The sequence below is a fragment of the Monodelphis domestica genome, chromosome 1 (genome assembly GCF_027887165.1).
Source record: "Monodelphis domestica isolate mMonDom1 chromosome 1, mMonDom1.pri, whole genome shotgun sequence".
NCBI classification, from domain to species: domain Eukaryota; kingdom Metazoa; phylum Chordata; class Mammalia; order Didelphimorphia; family Didelphidae; genus Monodelphis; species Monodelphis domestica.
In genome coordinates this window covers 374,920,316-374,942,592 of record NC_077227.1, presented here as the reverse complement: position 1 = coordinate 374,942,592, position 22,277 = coordinate 374,920,316, and the positions used below count along the sequence as shown (strand labels likewise).

The 22,277-nt window shown below is 39.5% G+C and overlaps 1 long non-coding RNA gene across 1 annotated transcript in view; it reads right to left on the bottom strand.

Annotated features, from left to right (window-relative positions):
* The window catches only part of LOC103092041 (uncharacterized), a 31,123-nt gene extending 19,280 nt beyond the window's left edge, over window positions 1-11,843 (bottom strand). Inside the window, exon 1 of the long non-coding RNA XR_457837.3 lies at window positions 10,686-11,843. This is a non-coding gene — a long non-coding RNA (uncharacterized LOC103092041). The remainder of the gene's footprint in view (window positions 1-10,685) is intronic.
* Window positions 11,844-22,277: the final 10,434 nt, after the last annotated feature.

Genomic DNA, 22,277 nt, shown 5'->3' with positions numbered 1-22,277 from the left:
CACCCCCCCCCCCACACACACACACACTGATTCCCAACTGAAGGGGTAGTTTTGAGAAGACAGCCAAGCAGCTGACAAGTCACCTCACAGCCCTGGGTCTAAACTGTGCCCAGGGGGCCAAGACCAGGGCCATCCCAGACTGAATCTCTCAGGGGCCCAAGGCTGCCAAGGCCTGGGTTCCCCAACTTGAGGAAGGAGGTAAGGGTAGCTAGAATAGGGATATCTGTTTTCCCTGTTTCCTCACAAAAACCCTTCCCACAGCTATTTCCCTGTGTTATTCCCAAATTGATCAGTTAGAATAAAGTTTGTCGTCTTTTCCCCAACTGACTCTAGTGTGAGGGGAAATCAGTCCCAGTTTGAGGGGGGAGGATAACTCTCTCTCTCTCTCTCTCTCTCTCTCTCTCTCTCTCTCTCTCTCTCTCTCTCATAGAGAAGGGAACCTCTATACTTTAGTAGTAGAGGGAAGTCAAGAGGCAGTTTGGGGTTGAGCAGCCATAGCTGAGGGGAGGTTGAAGGGGGGAACTACTCACTCCCCCCCTCCTCTCCCTTGACCAAGTTAAACAGCAGCTGTCTCCCCCTGAATCTCAATTTGAGAGGGGAGATCTCAACTCTTTCTCCCTCTCTCTATACTGACAGCCTTAACCCTCTACTAAAAAACTTGGCTTTGCCCAAGGTTCATAACCTGGAACAGAAGGGGTTTGGGGGAGGCAGACTTGCTGTTAACTTAGGCCTGTACTCCTTGCTGCAGCCTTGCTATAGGCTACATGACCTTGCTTCAGTCTGTACTCCTCTCTCCCTCCGGTGAAACAGACCACCTCTGCCTCCACTCTAGGTTGTTTTCTCCAGGAAATTGCTTCAAACCATCTCCTTGTTCATTTTGTCACTCCAGTATTTATTTTTAAGTTTTATTTTAATCTTGGTTGGAGAAGATTCTCAGAGAAATTCAAACTTACCCTGTCTCTACTCTTCCATTTTGGCTCTCTGCCTCTCTCCCCAGTTACTTCTTTTCAAGCTGAAAATAGCTCCTAAGGCTTAAAAGTCTGTAAATCGTTGAGGTTTGAGAGGTAGTGAGGTTCTGAGGAAGACTGGATACTAATGAACTATCTGTTAGGAGGCTGCTGCTGCTGATAATGATAATAACAACAAAAATATAATAATTAGCAAGGCCAATGTGTTGTAAAGGCTATTACCCTACATGTAGCATAGAGATGTTGTGCAGCTTAAAAGGAGGGACAATAGACACGTCTAGCCCCTTCTCCAACAATCCTTTTTCAAGGGAAACTAATTTCTGCCAAGACGGGAAGCAGAAGTTTGGGCCAGAGTCTATTTTGCTCTTCTCAGAAAGAGGGGATATTGGAATTACTTGCTCTTTGCTCCTAAATATCACTGACCTTGGAGATATGATCAGGTTCAAGATGACTTCTGATTGTTGTTTTACTACTAGAGGGGAAGCAGGATCCTGTGGTTTATAACCAAAGCTTGACACCTTTCCTACTAAATATCAGTTCCATAATGAAAACACATATAGCAATTGAACAAGAAATATTTTTATCTAAATTGGTAGCAAAATAGAAGTCAGAGAATGTATATACAGCAAAATATATACCAGATAATACAAAGTACAGAAGCTCTCCCATTGGGATTCAGATAACTCAGCTCAACCAAGAGAGATTTCTGAATCCACCAAAGAGGAAGTTTCCCAAAGTCTCTAGTATAGCAAGGTGGGGATAAGGACATGATAGAGACTGCTATCTCCTCTCATGTTTTCTCAGACTCTTTTCCTCCAGCAATTTGAAGTGGGATTGGCATCTTCCATCTTGTCTCTGAAGCCAGAAGCCAAAAGCATCTGAAGCAATTGCAGAACCTAAATAGTCTCACCAACTTGAAGGAAATCTGAAGAGAAACTGAATTATTCTCTATTTTCTTCAACTCTGCCCAGCCCCTCACACATGGCAAGGTATTCATCTTCTCCAATAAGGAGAGAATCCCATGCCAATAGGCTCTGGACCTTGATTTATAAATTATAGGCATAAGGGCTAGCATTTATATCTCTCTTTAAGATTTACAAAGAGTCTTGCAAATGTTAGCTCATTTAATATTCACAACAATCATGAGAGATGGAATTCCTGTTTTACAAATGAGGAAATTTGACCTTGGGCATCAAGGTTTTTTTTTTTTTATTTCAAAGATAAGGGGTGATTTTCAAACACTTTCAGATTGCTATGGTTAGCTAATATTTCCTGGGTAACTCCAAAGCTAGTTCATTGTTCAATACTTTTACAGGATACTACCCCCACACTACTCAGTGAACTACAACTTTAGCATTCTCTCTTTCCATTTCCTTATTTCTTCTTCCACCAAAATTTATTTGCCTATTCTATTCCTTCAGTCTATTCATTAGTGCATAGGGGGTAAAATGATGAGAGTTGATTATGATTTAAAGTGTTATCTCTACTTTGATCCCATTTATCTTTTAAATGGGTCATTCAGTGTCTTAATCCAAAGAACACATTGTGGACATTTCTGGCAATTTTCCTCAAGTGTAAGAAGAGATTTGCTTTTTTTTTTTTTAAGAGCAAATGGATAAAAATGAGGCATCCAGTACAGACTGGATGAGGGGATGAGGGATGAGCTTTCTAGCTAGGAAAAATCTACACATCAACAATCAGTGATTTCTTCTCCCTTTAAAGTAAGAACTTGGTCTCGGGGTACTTATTGGATTGCCAAGAAACAAATACCACACCATTTGAGCTGTTCAGAATCTGTATTCAATTAATAAGCTGGATGTTTACTTGACTGATGTGCCTTTAGAGAGTGAAATGTGGAAGCCTAGAAGGCATGGGAGTGTGTAAATCAGACCTACCCTTAGCTGTCTGGTGCCTGGCAGCCCTTATGCCAGCCACACCCAGTGACTCTGCCCCTATTCTGCCCAGCTGCCCCTGGAAGATGCCTCCTTCCTCTCTTCTCCCATTTAGTTTGCCAAGTCTATAGTGGTACGGTTATGAGCTAGGCTCTAATTACAAGCTTTCCTGTGAAGCTGGCCTTCCTCTAATTGAGCCTGGACACAAATAGCTAGAACAGCCCCTTCCAAAGCCACAAAGCCCACAGCAATGCACGGAGGAGAGAAAGAACACCCATTCAAGTCAAGTCAAGTCAACAAATTTTGACTGAGTGTGTCTACTCTGTCCCTAGCATTAGACAGGCGAGAGAAAGAGATTGGTGGATACAACAAAGTCTCTGACATGGTCCCTGTTCTCTAGGAGATCATGTTCCTATTGGGAAAATAAGACTAACCCCACATAAAACAATTAGAGAAGAAATATTTCAATGTTGCATGATTTCATTGCTGTTGGCCCTCCCTCCTCTGATGCAGATTGCCACCCCTTTACTTCTTTGGCTTCCTGATCTGTTTTGATTGAAAAAAAAAATTCATCTAAGACCAAATTTCACAATGAATCTCTCTACACTTAGATTTTTCCTTCAATAAGGGAAACACAGTCCACCACTAGACAATTTAGTAGGGCGTTGCTAGAGTTCACACTGTTTGGTATAGATGAGTTTTGAGAACCAAGAGTTTCCTCAGACTAGGATAAAGCATCAAACAGGCCCTTGGGAGAGAGACAGAAGACAAAAGATAGTAAACCCTCAAGGGCTGTTAAATGCCAAGATGGAGGGTAGAGACAATAAATTAAATGTTACATATTGTCAAGCATAGGAGAGATCATTTAGTTGCAATGATGAGAGAAAATGCAATGGCAGAAACAGGCTAGCTATATCCACTGGGACAAGGTTTCTCGGTAGTTTTTGGAGCTCTCTCCCCTGAGGCAGGATTGTATCTTATTTGCTCCAAATAGACATCTTCAATCTGTCTTCCCCTACCATTTCCTGATCATACCTCCCTGTTGTATGAAGGAGATGGAGCCAGGGCTCAGTTTTGCCCAGCTGCCAAGAACTGCCCCAGTCTTGAGCAATTCTGCCCAGTAATCTGGATCACATTTACATTGGCAGAGGACACCAGAGAAGACTGTGGACAAGCCTTCTTAAGATAGAAAATAACCAGATTTTTGAGGGACTATCCAAAGAACAACAAAATCTCCCATGATTACCAGCAAGTGGATTCTAGGAGTCCAGGATGTGCCAAATATTCTGGCATAATTGTTTTCCATTAGTTGCTGCTTGTACCAAAGTATAATCCCATTATTTGCATTTTCTGAAGCAATTTCCTCCCTGCATGGTGCTCTTTCTCCCCTCTTTCTCCATTCCTGCTTCTAATGAGGAATCATAAATAGGCATAGAGTATGGACTAAGTGGCCTTTGGAAAAGACAAAGAGCCTACGCTAGTAATTGCCCCAAGGCACACTGACTCACCAGACCCAAACACTATACATTCATATGCTAGAAATCAAGTATCATCTTTAGCTCATGTCTGGCTTTGGAGATGGTTTAGTCTTTTTTCCCTTACATTCTCCTAACACTGACTTTCTGACTCCTCCCTCTTTGTGGGTTTACCCTTAGGGCTCTGTCTCAAAGCTGTCTCAGCCTTCTGACAGTTGGGGAATTTATTTTTCATTGACTTCATTCTTTGCTGTGGGTAATTTCTCCGAGAACAGGTCTAACTCTAGCTGAATTCCAGGCCTGAAAACAGCTACCCATGCTGGCTCCCAGTTCTCTCCATTCTTTAATTCTCTCCCTCAGCCAAATCACTTTCTTGCAGGCCTATGAGAAGGTAAGGTGAGTGTTCCTGTGCAGTCTTGGGGGTACTCACCTTAACTGAGGCACAAGACTGCCCTTCTATACCTCCCCTCCTCTGCATGTGCTTGGGCATAACTGAGGTTAGCTGCTAGTTGTGACATGATGTTGGAGGAAGGTGAGGGATGTACCAGCAAATACTGCAGCATCAGGGAGATCTTTGAAGAGATCCAAAAGCATATGGTTGTATGTTTGTGTACTTTGCTGGAATGTAGAGGCCAATGGAGGTGGGAAGTGGTGGGATGAATTAATACATTTAGGATTAGAGCTCTCCACAGTAAATTATAAAACTGTTACCTTGTTGGGCTTCTTGATTTCTTATCCTTTGGGAAGAGCTATTGGTGTTTTTATCTGTAGAGCACAAATGATATGACAGAGTGATGTCCTGTCGTTGTGTGAATTGGATTTGAGTGAAGCAGGGTTGTACAAAGTCATTAGCTTCACTCTCTTTTCCAGAGTCATTGAAGTCCAGTGTCAAGACAAAAGTCGGGAAGACTGGTGATAGCCTGGGATGCAGTGGATGACCGTGCCAGCTTTGGTCTGACCAAGTTCTAAGAGCTTCCTAGCACCTGCCTTAGCCAGGCAATACTGAGCTCTGGCTCCATCTCCTGAAGATTGCTCACACATCAGGGAGGTGTGATCCGGAAATGATAGGGGAAGACAGATTCAAGAAGGTGAACTGAACAACAAATTGTTCTCATCAGCCCATCCCAGCTGGGGAAGTCTTTACATGTTTGGGGTAGACATTCTGAAGTTGATCCCTTACCCTCAACCTAGTTTAGACTATGTGCCAAAATGGTTTTACCAGTGTGGCCACTGCACATGCCACAGCTTCTTGGAGCCACAGGTGAAAGTTGGGTGACAGATAGGCTTCAAAGGTAGATGAGCAACTCTGAAAAGGGCTCAGAAGACCTCTGTTATAAAGAGGTATTAGTCTTTGTAGAATACCCCAATAATTTCTCTTTTAGGTGTATTTGTATATTGTTTTTTGGAAAATAATTTAGGACTAAAGAAAATGCCCTTCAGCTTAGTGATCACATGATCTGGGATAATTTCCAGTGGGAGAGGGAGGAAAGTCAATCAGTCAGTCACCAAGCATTTATGAAGTCCTTAATGTGTGCCAGACAATGTGGTAAGTTCTGGGGATACCAAAAAAGACAAAAACAGTCTTAGTTTTCATGGCATTCACGTTCTAGTTGGAGAGTCAACATGCAAATAACTGTGTACATAAAAGATATAGACGGAATAGATGGCAGAGAATCACAGAGGAAAGGCACTATCACTGGGGAATGGGGGGACAGGAAAAATGAGAGAGGGAAAGGCTTCTTGTACAAGGTGGAATTTTAGGTGAGTCGTGAAAGAAAATGGAAAAGCCAGTAGGGAGACGTGAGGAGGGAGAACATTTCAGAGAGAGTGGACAGGCATGGAAAGGGGATGGAGAGGGGACTGAGATGTCATGTGTATGGAACAGTGTGATGGAAAGGTTCTGTCTGTTTCAGGGAAGCAAGGAGCCAGGGTTGGCTTTACCATTGGCTCAAATGCAAATTGTCTCCAGCCTGGAGATGTGCAGATGGCTCATGAGCTCCATGCATCTCCTATGCTGACAGGTGTTTAAACAGTCCATTACATATTTGACAGGCAGAAGATTTAGTACCTCTGTTACCCTGAAGGTTCCCATTACCTTTTCTTGCCAAATATTAATTTGAAAAAACAAATATAATGAAAGGGAATGAGAGAAGAGTGGGGAGGAGATTGGGTGGAATCAAAGTCCCCAGAAGTAGTAACTCAAGCAAGATGTGACAGGTTGCTATGATGTGGAGAGTTCTTGGAATACTGAGAGGCAAGTGTGAAGGCAGATGGGAGGTGATGAATTCTCAGATCTCACCAAGGCTAGTTCCCTTAAGGGAGCTATTGCTATTTGGCCAGCATGTTTCAATTTCTTCTCAAAAATAAGCTGAAGAGGAGATGTAGCTAGGTGGCTCAGTAGATAAAGAGCCAGGCCTGGAAATGGGAAGTCCTGGGTTCAAATATGCCTAGCTATGTGACCCTGGGCAAGTCATTTAACCCCAATTCCCAAGCTCTTACCACTCTTCTGTCTTGGAACTGATAGTATTTATCCCAAGGCAGAAGATAAGGATTTAGAAAAATGTTGAGGAGAAGCACAACGTATGGAGCATGTTCTCTTTCTCATGACTTCCATGTGCTTCATAAACTCCTGACTTCTGATTTCCTAAATACAGAAATGATCTTGAAACCATTTTTATATCCCAAGTGTCTCTCCATCTTAAAAAGATCCAAAGCCTCATTTGGAAAAGAGAAAAGGCTGAGGGAATAACTCAAAGGAGAAAGGGTTCATGGCCCATGTTATGGGATGGACAGTTAATGAGGTCAGAAAATGCATGCTGTCAATCTTCGTAGACAAGTCTATGGTGAGACTCACCTCCATTTGGGGAGGCCTCCCAGAGTCTTGGAAAGAGCACCAGAAAGGCAGTTAGGAAGCTTTGGTTTCAAGTCCTGGTTTTTGCACTTGTTAAGCTATGTGATTATGGCCAAATCATACAATTTTTCTCAGTCTATTTCTTCATCCAAGAAATGGAAATAGTTCACAGGGCTGTAGACAAAGGCCAAATAAGATAGTCTATATAAAAAGTGCCTTATAAATATAAAGTATTATTTTAATGCTATTTATTCAATTAAAAAATTTTATTAAGCATCTACTGGTACAAGACATTTTGCTAGGCCTATGGTTAGTTCCTAATCTAATAACCTCAGTTTACTCATCTGTAAAATATGTTTTATAACACTTATTTTACCTGATCATGGCATCAGGAAGAAACGTCCCAATAATTTACTAAGGTAATCTAGGGTAAATTGAGTAATCTGGTCATTTGAATAATCCGATTTAATTGGCCCAAAAGATGAGAGATGGAAACACAAATGGGAAGAGTGTAGAAATGGCTTTTGATATCAGAACTTAGAGGGAGATGTTGATATGGACAATAGGAATAGTACCCTGTTTGATATCATAATAACTCTGAGATTTAGGTATTATTGGTACCCCCATTTTACAGATGAGGAAACTGAAGCCGACAAAGGTTCAATGACTTGCTCAGGGTTACAAAACTAGTAAATGTCAGAGATCCACTTTGAACCCAGGAATTTTTGACTCCAGGTCCAGTGCTCTATTTACTTTAAACACCTACCAACCATTAAATTCCTTTACTTATCTTTTAAATCCCTACAAAACCTGGTCCCAATCTATCTTCCCAGCTTCATTAGACTTTACTCCCCTTCCTCCACTCTTCAATCCAGCCAAACTTTCCTTCTCTATGTTCATCATTCAATATGCTCCAACTCTAGTCTCTATACTTTTGCCCTGGCCATTCCCCACAGCCTGGAATGCAAGGAGGGTATCCTTCTTACTTGACTTCATAGAATTTCTCTTCCTTTAAGATGCAATTCCAATATTCTGCAAGAAGCCTTATTTACTTTTCCTCAAAGATTAGTGTCCTCTCTCTCAAGATACTTGTACTACTTTGTTGAAATTGATTGATCGATCGATCGATAGACAGATAGATAGATAGATAGATGGATGGATGAGAGAGATAAAGGGAGGGAGGGGGGAGAGAGAGAGAGAGAGTCAGAGTCAGAGAGAGAGAGAAAGAGAGATAGAGAAAGAGAGAGAGAGAGAGAGAGAGAGAGAGAGAGAGAGAGAGAGAGAGAGAGAGAGAGAGAGAGAGAGAGAGAGAGAGGTTGTTGATTGATTAATTGTCCAGTGTCACACAAGGAGTTTGAAGATGAGCCAGAATACAAATGCATATCCTCAAACTCCAAAAGCAGTGGTCTTCCCACTACCTCATGCTATCACTACTATTTGTCTGGTTTCTTACATTAACTTGGACATTTGGGTTTTGAAAGGGAAAGCCTTCAACAGACCTGCTGATTTTCTTAACTTTGGTTCTTTTTGATAAGGACAGAGGATAACTTTTGCTGTAGAGCCCAGAATGCTGATACTTTAAATGGCCTATGCTGGACTTTTATGATGCTACCATTCTTCATGGTTTTCTTAGCAGATACTCCCCCCAAAGCCTCTCTCCTTCTATTCACCCCCAATCTTACCCCAGTCTTCTCACACCACAGGATTGTACTGATAAGGACAACAGGCTTATTACTCATGTTATTGCTGCTTAGGTTTTGAAGTCTTCAATCCATGGTGAGTCATCCCCAATTTAATTGGTGACAAGTTCCTCCTGCCTCAGTCACCATTGGCAGAGAAGGGAAATGATTCAGACAATAGAGCATGAATGCCTAATGAGTCCAGTATGTGCAGGCTTTTGAAATTGCCTAGCATGTTTCTTATGGTACCCAAAGAGAAGCTGGTGATGGCTGTTGGTTTACAATCTATACTAAACACACCCCTGGTGTCTTTCAAAGACTTTTGGACATGTGTGCATATATCAATTTAAGTGTACAGGAACTACAAGGTGGTGCCTTTTTAACCTTCTTCTAACGAGTTTAGTGTTGGAAGTATCGCATGATCCACTTAATGACAATGCAACTTATGATAGTTCTGTTGTGCAGGTCTCAAAATAATATGGTATAGTGAGTGGAACATTGGACTGAAGTCAGGAAGAAGGGTTTGAGTTCTGCCTCCATCACTAGTTGTGTGACCTTGGACGAATTACTTAAACTCTCATGAGTCTGATCAATTAAATGAGAGATTTAGGGTTTGATCATCTCTAAATCTCTAGAAGCTCTGAAACTGTGATCCAATGATCCCATAGTGGTATTGCCATATTCCAATATAACAGTTTCTAAAATGGGATAATAATAAATATGCCTTTTATTTGTAAGCCAAGATTTGAACTAAAATTAGTATTATTTCAACTATACCATGCTGAATTATTGAAAATTTAGCAAGAGAAAGCATGGCATAGTGAAAAGATAAATGAGTTTGGAGTTTCAAATTTTACCTCTGCTTCCTGTGTGAACTTATGCAAATGACTTAACCTCTCTGGGCCTCAATTTCCTTATCTGTAAAATGAAAGGGATTGAACTAGTTGGCCTCTGGAGTCCCTTCAAGCTCTCTATAAATGCTAACTGTATAAACCAGTATGTTTTTAGCAAGTACTGTGGAGACCTGGATATCTGCCTACATGCTTTGAGGAAACCATCCAATTTGGGATTCAGATGCTTTCATTGCTGGTACTAAGACTTTTGCCAGTGGCATGATTATCTGAAATCTTGAGGACCACAGGAAGCCTGATATCACTAAGGAGAATAGAGAAACTCGATGGGAATTGCTTTTTACATGAGAAACTCTGGTCTCCTTAAAAATTCCTTTGCTGTAGGCTGGATCTTTTTGGGATGGCTCTCTGTTTGGCTTGCTTCAAAGTCTTGGACGGACTCGCTTCAGGATATTAGACACTTCCTTCTCTATAATTCATCTTTCCACTTTGCCATCTGGAATATTTCTCTTTTACAAGGGCCTAAGCTGTTAGAGTTTGATACAATTGAATCTTAAATTTGCCATTTCTAAGTTATTTATTGTTTTTAATGCTCTCTTCCCTAAATTCAGATTTGGTTTTTTCAAACCTAATCCAGCTAGGATTTCTGTTTCCTGGCTGGGACATCTGTTTTTATGTTCTTTCCAAAGCCTATTCTGGAAAGAGTCTTCAATCTCTTGTAAATGAGTATTGGAAGATTTCTTCAGCCTATAGTTCCTACGTCCTTATAGTTTTCCAGGTTCAAGATAGCCTGAATATCAGGAATGGCATTCAAGGTGAACAAGGGAGGTGAGTACCTACATAGAGTGTTTTGAAGGACGTCTGGGAAGCACACACTGTTAAAAATTAACTCCTGAAAGTTTACTATTAAGGACTCAGTTCTTTGAGTCAAACACAAATAAAGCAAAAGAAAAGTATATAAAGACTTACTCTGACAGAATGGGCAAATGAGAACAAATTGTTCTAATGGCCATGGAGGCAGCTGGAGCAGGTGCTGTGGAGTGCTTAGAGCATGGTAGACACTGATGGTGCCAAGGTCATTTAATGCATCTCTGGCTGTTGTTAGTCATCCTGACTTTTGTCTTGCCATTGGACTGTGATGACTCTGGAAGAGACAGTGAGGCTGATGAGTTATCTAATTCACTTAAAAGTCAAGACATCCCCTGTGATGTCATTGGAACTCTTCTAAAGCAAAGGACAAATAACAAGATATCAAGAGGGCACAGAATAGTTAGCTGGGATTTGGAAAACTGGCAGGATCAACAGTAAGGTTACAATAACCATTAAGTGATAAATAAGTAATAAGTCATTGCAGCTTGGAAAGAGTGAATTCAGTATCTAGGAACCAAGCAAGCAGGATACTGGAAATTATGGGAAGGACAGGGGACAATCAGACAGGAAGACACATTGGGTAGTTGGGCTCTTACCACTACAGGACACAAAGAACAAACTTAAGGAACAAGAAGTTGTGAAGACTAAAGAATAAAGAGTCAGGAGGACAGGCCCAAATGCCAACAGGAAGAGAGGAATCAATCAGCAAGCATTTATTCAGTGCTTCCTCTGTGCATGGGACTATACTGAGTACTTGAGCATCATATTGTATTACTCCTTTGAATTGGTCCAGGACCTAAGTGACTCTGAAATGAGAGGAGGAGCCCTAGTTGTCACTCACTATAACATTTGTTTGGTACAGATTGGTGATTTCATTAATTCAAGGAAATGTGTTGTTGAATTGTCTACATATATCACTTATTGTCTGGGCAATTATCTGGGACACTAAAGGGTTATGTAACTTTCCTGAAGTCACCCAGTCCTAAACAGGACTATTTTATAGGCAGGACTTTAACTAGGTCTTCTTGATGCCTGGTATCCACTGTATTATACTTTGATGTCCTCCCCAAATGAGATTTTGAAAAGGTCTCAATATGGTGCCCAGACTAACCTAGATTAATGATGCAAACGGAGTTATATTCCCAGAAATCTTGGAAGTCATTCATTGGTGCCAGGTTAGAACTTGTCTCGTTGAATTAATAAAATTAGTTCTCAAGAACTATCATCCATTTAGAGCAAGACAAGTCTTGATTAAGATATTTCTTTTCTTGTGATAATAGATCTGGGTTTGGAAAGGACAGTAGAGGCCTTCTAATCTAACCCTCTCATTTTAAAGATTATTAAAGTAAATCCTAGGGATATGGGGTAATTTGCCAAAGTCACCTAGGTAGGAAAGAGGATGCTAACATTTTATTATTCCATTCTGGAAGTTGAACCAAGTCCTGGAGATAAAGAATCTAGGGCAACCAGTCTCTAAAATAAGTTTCTTGGTTAATAAGGGAACAGAGGAAGAGAAATTGTGCTGGGAAAGAAGAAAGAAGAAGGGGGAGAGAATTAGAGGGGGGAAGGGAAAGAAAAAGAAAAAGAATGGGTGAAGAAAGCAAAAGAGGAAAGAAAAGTAGATCTGGAAAAAGAAGACCCAGAGACAACTTTCATTTATGATACTGATGTCCTATATGACTATTGGCAACTCACTTAAGTTCTCTGGGCCTGACAAAATGATCTGTGAGGTCCCTTCTAACCCAAGATTTATGATCCTACAAAAATGAACTTAGCCCAAAGAAGAAAAGAGAAGATAGAGATTCAGGAGGAGTTTATACTTTTAGCTCAGTCCTGGAATTTTTGTTGCTCTGGGAAACAAAGTAAATCTGTGACATAATCAAAAATTGGAGCAAATTCACAGAAGCTACAAAAGCAAAAAGCATCACTACATGACTCAAATCACTCTCTGGACTAATTTCTCAACCATATTCTTGCCATGTATGTTGATATGTTGATGTTTTTATTAGATTTTTTTTAAAAACCCTTACTTTCCAACTCAGAATCAATAGTTTATTATTTCCTAGGTAGGAGAGAGGTAAGAACTAGGCAATGGGGGTTAAGTAACTTGCCAAGCGGCACACAGATAAGAAGTGTCTTAGGCCAGATTTGAATCCAGGACTTCCCATCTCCAGGCCTGGCTTTCCATTCTCTGAGCCACCTATCTGCCCCAATTTGATTTTTAATTAGGAAATTGATTCTGCAACATTTGTTGTTGTTTATAAATAGGACCCAGAATTGAAAGATATTTTGTTTTTTAAGAGTTTTGGTGGGGAGCGGGGCAATAAGTGAAGATGGAATGGAAAGGAGAGATTGAACTCTTGGTGCCTGATGTCCATTATTTATATTTCCCTCAATAAAATTCTTCCTTAACATTTTAACCTTTCACAGTGATAAACACCCTGCTCTCTAATTCCTACTTAGAGTTGGCTATTGCCTCCCACATCCTCTGGGATCTTTTCTTCATCTCCAGGAAGGGGGTAAAGAAGGTTGGGGGGAAGTGGTAAAGAGCTCTGGCCTTGAAGCTTTTCATTCCTGCCCACATCTAGCCTGCTGAGGCAATGTTTTCATTTTCTCAAGAAGTTGGGTTGAGCCAGAGGGAGTGCCTTGGAATTGGGTAAGAATTCCAAAGCTGATCGGCTGGCTGCTCAGTGGAGAGGGGAGAAATGATCTTTTCTCCTCCCTCCTCTTACAGCAGCAACATCTCCTTCACTTAACCAGCCTGAAAACTTGCTGAGTTCTTTTAACAACCCTTTTGTGTTACAGTTTTCTCTGGTTTGGGCCAATGTCACTCCCCCAAAATGCAGAAAGTAAATAGTAATTCTGAAATGATACTTTAGGCTAAACATATTAAACCTTTATTTAAAGTTTGCTGGGCAATCTGGTTGATATTATGGTGTGAGCTCTTCCTTTATTTCTTCCTCCATCCTCCATCCTCCCCACTGTAGGAACAAGAATGAATGACTTTTCAGTTTCTAACACCCTATCCAGTTGGCCTCAGGAATGACTTCTAAATTTTCAGGGGAATCTTGCACTACTGAGGCTTATTGGGGGTGGGGGTGGGGGAGAACTGGTCAATGAGAGAAAGTGTGGTCTAGCATGGAGAATGCTAGATTTGGACCTGAGTTCTAATCTAAATTATGTCACGTACTATATGATCTTGGGTAAGTCATTTTATTTTTCTGGGCCTCAGTTTACTTATCTGTTGAATGAGGTCTGATTACAGGATTATAGATGGAGAGCTAAAAAAGGCTTCAGAGGTTCTTTAATCCCACCTTCTAATTTGACAGATGAGGAATCAGTATCAGAGGCAGGAGTTGAACCCAGGCCTTCAAATTCTAGCTTTCTATTGTACTATGCTTATGCTTCCATGCTACACACCCCTTCTATCACACTGAAGGCCTCTTCTAGCTCTCAATCCCTCTACTTCTTAGAAGAATATCTTCATAAATAACTGTGGCCAAAATGATTAATCACTCCATAACCAGTCTTCTACCATAGAGACTACCTGAACTAAAGTAAGATCAGCCCTAAGAAAACTGTGTTCCTGATAGGGAGCATGATACTGTTTCACTCTATGAATTCCCCCACAAACAATAAAAAAGAACTCCACAGAATCAATACAAAAAGCAACAAAAACAGATAAGAGTCAGGAGTGAAGCTGAGCAGCCAAGGACACCTAGGAAGGAAGGTCTCTGCCTTCTTGAGCATCAGTCTAACCAGATAGCACAAATACCCTGGAGCAAATGCTATAGAATCCACGAGTGGAAAGCTCTAGGAGCAGGACTAGTGGCCTCACCTTGTCTGCTGGACCTAAGAGCTTATATCCCAGTGGCAGATAACTGGTGGAGTCAATAGGCAGCAAGCACTGGGAGACATTGTATGGGCTGCAGCCTCAGTCCCAGAGATCCCCATTAACCCACAGCAAAAGGTTGATCACTGACCAGAGAAGGGCTTCAGAGGCCTAGGAGTGCAGATCAGGCACCTACTCTATCTCAGGCTGCAGCCATAGGAGAGGAAGAATGGGGAGGGAACACAGACTGGTGAGTGCAGTTCATGAGGGGCAGGGATCCTTCTGACAGGAGAGTGGACTCCCTGGCTGCCATGACAAGGGGCTGATGATCTGCATGCTTGCAGTAGAAGAACTTCCAGGGAACTCTGGCTGGAACACTTCACAGATTGAGGCATGAGTTGGAAGGACCAGGGACTATACTTGACCCTAAATTATAGAAAATGGAACAATTAAATAAAGTCCAGATGATAAGAAAAAACAAAGAAAAATCCTGACATTTGAGACATCACCACACACACATTAATAGGACCTGATCCTATCATAAAGCTAACAATTAAGTCTATTGGCCTAGGAGTTAAAAATAGGGGAAAATGTAATAAAGTATTTTTGTAATATAATTTGTTTATAAAAGAGGAAGCAAAAGAAAAAGAACTCCATTACTAGGAGCTATTATAGGGACAGAGAAGACCTGGGTTCAAACTCAGAAGATAGTGAAGTAAAAATACCTACTTCTAAAATAGCTAAGAAAAATATTAGATGATCAAAAACTCAAAAATAACTTTTGGAAGAGCTTTTAAAAAAACCCTCAAAAACCAAATGAGGAAAAATTAGAAAAAATAAGAGCAATGCAAGAAAATCAAGAGAATTATGAAAGAGATATAATTCAAATGAAAAAAGAGATCCAGAAACTCATGGAAGAAAATAACATTAAAAATTAGAATTGGGTAAGAGGAAGCTAATTACTTCCTAAGGCAACAAAAATTTACAAAGCAAAAGCAAAATAATGAAATAAGAGAAATATGAAATATCTTATTAGAAAAACAACTGACCTGAGAAACAAATCAAGGAGAGACAATATAAGAATTGTGAGATTCCCAGAAAGTTGTGATTTAAAAAAAAAGAATTTAGAGACTATACTCCAAGAAATCATTAAGGAAAATTGCCCAGAAGTTCTAGAATTAGGGGTAAAATAGAGATTGAAAGAATTCACCAATCACCACCTTAAAGAGACCCCAAAATGAAAATATACATAGGCACATCACTACTAAGTTCCATAGCTCCTAGGTTAAGGAGAAAATATTACAAGCAATAAGGAAAAACAATTTAAATACTGGGAGCTTTAATCAGAATAATACAAGACTTATCAGCTTCAACATTAAAAGAATAAAGGGCATGGAACACTACTTTAAAGAGCAAAGGAACTGTGTTTACAACCAAAAATCACATACCCACTAAAACTGAGCATAATTACACAAGGAAAAATAGATATTTAAAAAACTAAAGGAGTCCCAATTATTCATGGGGAAACACGCATAACTCAGTAGAAAAATTTGATGTATAAGAATTGTAATAAGGTAAACATGAAAGATCAATTCTAAGGGACCCAACAAAGTCAAATTGTTTACATATTTTGTAGGAAAATGTTGTCTATAACTCTTAAGAATGATATCATTATTTGGGTAGTTCAAAAGAGCATATATAGAAAGAAGATTTGAGATAAATTTGAAAATAATGGAATGAGCTATAAATAATAATAAATGGAGCAGGAAGAGGTAAAAGGGAACAATTAAGAAGTGTGATAGAGAAGGGAAGGAAGTTAAGGGCAGGTGGTACTAGAACCCTATTTTTATCAGATCTGGGTTAAAGAGGGAACAATGTAGGCAACTAGAAGGATAAAAGTCTTCTTAACATACAAAGAAATGGGGGGGGGGAGAATAAGGGTGGGATAAAGAGTCTCCTTAAGGAACTAAGAGACTAAGAGAAGGGAGAAAAGAGGGGAAGTGGGAAGGAAGGAAGGAAGGAAGGAAGGAAGGAAGGAAGGAAGGAAGGAAGGAAGGAAGGAAGGATGGAAGGAAGGAAAGAAGGAAGGAAGGAAGGAAGAGATTTGTTATCCTGCTTGGCCTGAAGGGTTTTCCTTCTTGGAAAGATCTGTAAGAGCAACCAGAGGAGGCAGATGCTATTCTTATCCCAATTTTATGGGCAAAAAAATCGAGTCATACAAGTTAAAAGACTTGCTCAGGATCACATAGTAAGTATTCATGGAAGGATTTGTACGCAAGTCTTCCTGAATCCCTGGTCTGGCATTTTATCTACTACCTCACCTAGTAGTTATATGATCTTTGAATCCTGGGATTAGTGCCAAACTTCCCCTGTATAACCCACCACACTTCAAATAAAGATGGGTCCATAATCATTGGTCAAATTGTTAATGTAAAGGTTACAGAAGGTAGCCTTTTGAACTCACTGTTTTGCTCCTCAACATCCTTGCCTCTTCTGGTCCCATCTGTGAGATATTCTTAGGGCATAAAGCCATTGCTTAAGATCAGTAGCAAATGTTTTCTCTAAATTTTTCTGAAACTTTAGATGGTGAAAAAAGACAGATGTATAGAGTTAAATAGTCCCAGGCTAGAAAGGGGTTACCATATCCTAAAGCACAGCTGTCAGAATTGTCCTTGTCCATACTAAAGATATATTATTAATTAAAACTTTTTAAAGATTAACATGTAGAAACATTTTTAGCAATTCTTTCTGTCATTTTGTAATCTGTATTCTTTCCTTTTTTTTACTTTTTCCCCTCCCCATGAAAGTAAATAACCTGATATAGTTTATACCAGTGCTATAAGCAATGCATATTTTTACATTTCTCATGCCATAAAAGACACACACACACACACACACACATATATAATATACATATATATAAGAAAAAATTCATGAAGAAAATAAAGAGAAGAAGGGTGTGTTTGATCTGCATTCAGACTTCAACAGTTCTTTCTATGGCTGTGTATAGCATTTTTCATTGTGTGTCCCTTGCAGTCATCTTGGATCTTTGTATTGCTGATAATAACTTGATCCTTAACAAGGGAATAATCATACAATATTTTTGTTTCTGTATGTAGTATTCTCCTGGTTCTGCTCAATTCATCGAGAGACTTTTAAAAAGACAATTTCAATGTAATATGGTGTTTGCTCTTAAAGTCATAGACCTAGAGGTGAAATTTTTCATTTTACATAGGAAGTAATTGAGTCTCAGAAGGATAAAGTAACTTGTTCAAGTCCACACAGGTAAAAAGGAGGAGAAGCAAGACTCAAACTCAGGTCCTCTGACTTTTATGGAAGTCTAACTCTTTTTTTTTTCTTTGCACAGTAGACTCATTGACAGTTGTATTGACATTTAATTATCCCTGCTTTTTAGCATTTCCAAAGTCATGGTTACAGCCCCAGGAGAAGCCACAGGCATGGGCAGCTCAGTAGGGAACCCAAACCAGACTGTAGTGCCATGTGGCTGACTCACTGGGGTCCCAGCTGCATCTGCTAATCTTGGTGAATGGTAGAAAGGTTATGTAGGCACACAGGCAGCCTGGAAGGGTTTTTCTAGGACAACTGACTATAAAGTATAGAATAGTTTTGTGTTGTGTGTTTTTTAAGTTAAGTTGAAGTCACCCAAAAGAGAGCTAGAATGTGTATAAAGGTTCTTTGGAAGTGGTGAAATGGGATATGTTAGTGAATGGTGAGAATGTTTCTTCCCCTTCCCCCTATGACTCCCAAATCAGAAATGCTAGAAAACACTTTTCTATAAAGGCCTTCAGATGTATCACTCAGTTCCTCCTGTCCTGCCATTTATGAGAGCAAAACTAAAAAATTAATTCCATCACAGTTGAATATGCTTAATTGCTTCAGAGCTTACTGCTATACTTCTAAATGCATTTTCATTATGGTAACTGCATTTTAGAGTCTATATCCTGACTGAGTAAGTTTATTGGGGTATGCTAATGAGGGAATTAAGAAGATTGGGATCTAAGTGGGTCAGTGCAAGAGCCAAGAGGCAATTATGAGATATTACTTCAGTATCCATACCCATGGAGAGTTGTGACCTAGAAATCAGAAAACACTAGGAGAAAATGACTGGGGAGATGCTAGGATTGCTAAGGACTCTCACTGCATGCATAGTTGGGAGTGAACTGCAATAGCAAGCTTTTAACACCACCTGGTGGCATGTGCAAATAAAGTTGACCAACCTAGCAATTCCTATATCCTTTAGTGCCCCAGAGCACTAACTCGACAGGATACAACTGCCTGTATATGGGGCTACAGTGTTTCATTCATAAGACCACAGTACGTTGTGCAGATGACTGAACTACCCCAACCAAATTGTCAAATCCATCAGATCAAAGGACACTAATATCTGTGGCCATTTAGAAGAAATAGAGTTCTTGCAATAAATAGTCTCTCCTGGTTAGCCTGTACTAGGGAGAGAAAGAAGAAGAAAGGATGAATAATTCAGAGGAAACAATGTTCAAGAAGAGTGCCATGAATAAAACCCAACATAGCTTCATATATCCATATACAAATGCACAACATATGGGTAGAGCTTAAGAGTAAATTTGAGATAAAGAAGCAAATTTAACTTCATAGGTGTCACTGACACTTAGAGGAATAGATTTAGGGCTGCAATGTATCTATGGAAGAGTATTCTTAATTCAAGAATAATAAATAATAAAACATATAGAACAAGAGTATAATGACTAAGAATATATGATCTCACATCTGGCCTCAGACACTTCTTAGCTGTATAAATCTGGGCAAGTCACTTAACCCCAGTTGCCTAGCCCTCACCATTCTTCTGCCTTTGAACTGATATTTAGTATTGATCCTAAGACCAAAAATCAAGGTTTAAATATACATAACTCATGGACAAAAAGTCCCAAATTTTTGAAGAAAAAAACATGGTGAAGAACATGAGTGAGAATCCAAGGAGGTAGAAATGGAAACGGTATTATTGTGGGGATGTATTATAAACCACTTGAACAGAAGGAAGAATGAGATAAAGAGCTTGGAAAACTAGTTCAAAATTTTTCATATTTCAATGATGGAAGACTTTAACTACCTGGTTATCTCTGCTCTTGTTCTCTCTGCCAAAATGACAGAATGAAATGAACCTAATTTACATTAAGCATATTTTCTCAACCTTCAAAAGTTGGAAGAAGTCTGATTATGTTTATCTGGAAGATTTGGTAGGTGAAGTAAAAATATCAATAACCTTGGGTATAATTGACTACTTCATCAATGGGTTAATGGTAAAGGAGAGAGAAATGTAGTCTGACATGAGTCCTAGATTTTAGGAGACCAAATTTCAAAGTTTGGACAAAGAATAGTGAGACCCAAGTTAAATATTTTAAAGAGGAAAGTCAACACAAAAAGACTGGAAAGCTATCAGAAAATCAAATTCTGAGGTTATAAGCATAAATGAGAGGGTTACATTAGCTCATTTCTAGGTCTTCATCTAATTCTTGATCCAGTGGTTCTAATTAGGAGAAGACAAGTAGCACACACAATTGCTGAGCCATTGCCATTGATTTTTGGAAGACTGGGTTGAAACAGACCAGGTGTTAAAGCACGAGGGGGAAAGGCGAATGTACCAATCTTCCCAAAAGCAAACTATGGACCAATGAGCTTGACATACATTACTATTAAAATTTCATAACACATCAAGGAAATGGCTTGTGAGCCCTTAGAAAAGGAAATAATGATCATCAAAAGATTGCATAACTTTGTCAAGGCCAGGTCATGTCAGACTAACCTTATTTTGAAAGGGTAAGTGGGCTGGTAGATAAGGGGAGTGCTACCCACACAATACACTTAAATTCTGGCAATGAATTTGAAAAAAGTTTCAAATGCTGTGCTTATAGAAAAATGGAGAAATATGGATTAGATGAAAATGCATTTAGATGGATTTGGAACTGTTAGAATAACAACCCAAAGAGGAGAGGAAGTCTCTATTGAATCTACGCCCTATGGAATGAGTACCCTATGGAATCTGTCCTTGGTTCTGTGCCTTTGTAAATGAGCTGGATGAAGACCTAGATGCCATATTTGTTAAATTTGTAGACCATGAAAAACTTGGGGAGGATAGCTAATGTACTGGATGATTAAAAACAAAATCCAAGATTTCAACAGCCTGGAATAATGAGGTGAAATTAATATAATGAAATTAAGTAGAGAAAACTTTAAAATTCTGCATTCAGATTGCAGAAAAATAACTTCATCAACATAGGATGGGATAGATGCAGCCAGATAACAGTTTCTATGAAACAGATCTAGGGATTTTAGTGGAATAAAAACTTTACTTTTAACTTATTTTGTGATATCTCAAACCTAAAACCTAATGCTTTCCCTCTAAAAGCGAGAAAGTTCCATACTTCTACCTCAATTAATAAAATCACAAAAGGCCCAGGTATGTCCTCTGAATCAATTAATTAATCAATAGTGTGAAGAAAGTGTTAAACTTTTTTTCTTTCACATGAATAAACCATTAATCAATTACAAAGGATTTTGTGCTTTGGCGATTAGATGAAGGCAGATGACCCCACTCTGAAAACATCTTATGACTGGCTGCAAGACTCAGACAAACCTCTGGGTCTATGGGTAAATATAGTAGATAGCTGAGTAAACCACTAATCTAAGATTGGGAGCTGAGCATTCCAAGCTCATTAATCCCTTAAGGAGGTAAATCTTTGTATCTATGACTTTAAAAGAGGGGATATCTAGAGATAAACCAATAGTAAACCCCTTTTCACTATTGACTATATTTTGGACATACTGAACCAGCAGCAGATAATGTATCTATTCAGGAACATAAAGAGATACACTGGAGTCAAACATTGTCATGTATGGATATGGAAAGATAGTCATAAGAAGGAGGAAGCAGCTTTCAGGAACCTGATCCCTTGCACCTGAGAAGAATGTCACCTATTTCTCAAGAAGATATCTCCAGTAACTAGAAGCTGAATAATTCTTTTGCCACACACATTTCCTACACTTTTACCTCATTACCATTGTACCATTAAGTCTAAACCCACACTTCTTATTGATGCTGTGTGTATTTGTGGGAAAATGTGCATTAGATTTTGAAGGGAATGTTTTGCACCAACTATTCTCACTCTACTCCCTTAGTATGTATCCTTTCTAAAAGATAAAGTCTTGATTGAAATCAATTGGCTAATTAGTTAGAAGGAAACACATTGGACGTTCAAGAGAGACAATATGAGAAACCTAGTTCTCAGGGTTATCTCTGGAACCCTAAGAAAATAAATTGCAACCTCCCTTGCCGATTCCAAAACACTAGTTGAAGTGTATTTGGTAGAGTGGTCCCAGGGGGGTGCTACATGGATTGAGTTGCTTTAGGAGAGGCATAGTGTTCAGAATAAAGGAATTAATCATTTCTCTATACTCTGCTCTGAGTATCCAGTTTTTGCTTCCCAAGTTCAATTCAGAGCACTACATTTTAAGAAAGACATCTTTGTATCATTGGTGCCAAGAAGATACTTAATAAATACTTGGTGACTTATGGATTAAAGCAGAAGGTTTCTAATGAGACTGGTCATTTGTACTAACAGCATTGGGCAGAGGGAAAAGGGGGCTGTTTTGATAGAGACAAACTTTTATAACTTACACCACTTGGTGATTTAGCTAAGGACACATCCGTAGCTGAAGATAGATCAGGAAATTTTCCCATCTTCATGGGCTAGAGCGGCAGCTTGAGGTAGTATCGATTGGGATCAGAATTCAGAAGGATAATGGTTCACTTCTGATTCTGACACTAAACTGTGGAACCTTGGGTAAGTCACTTCACCTGTATT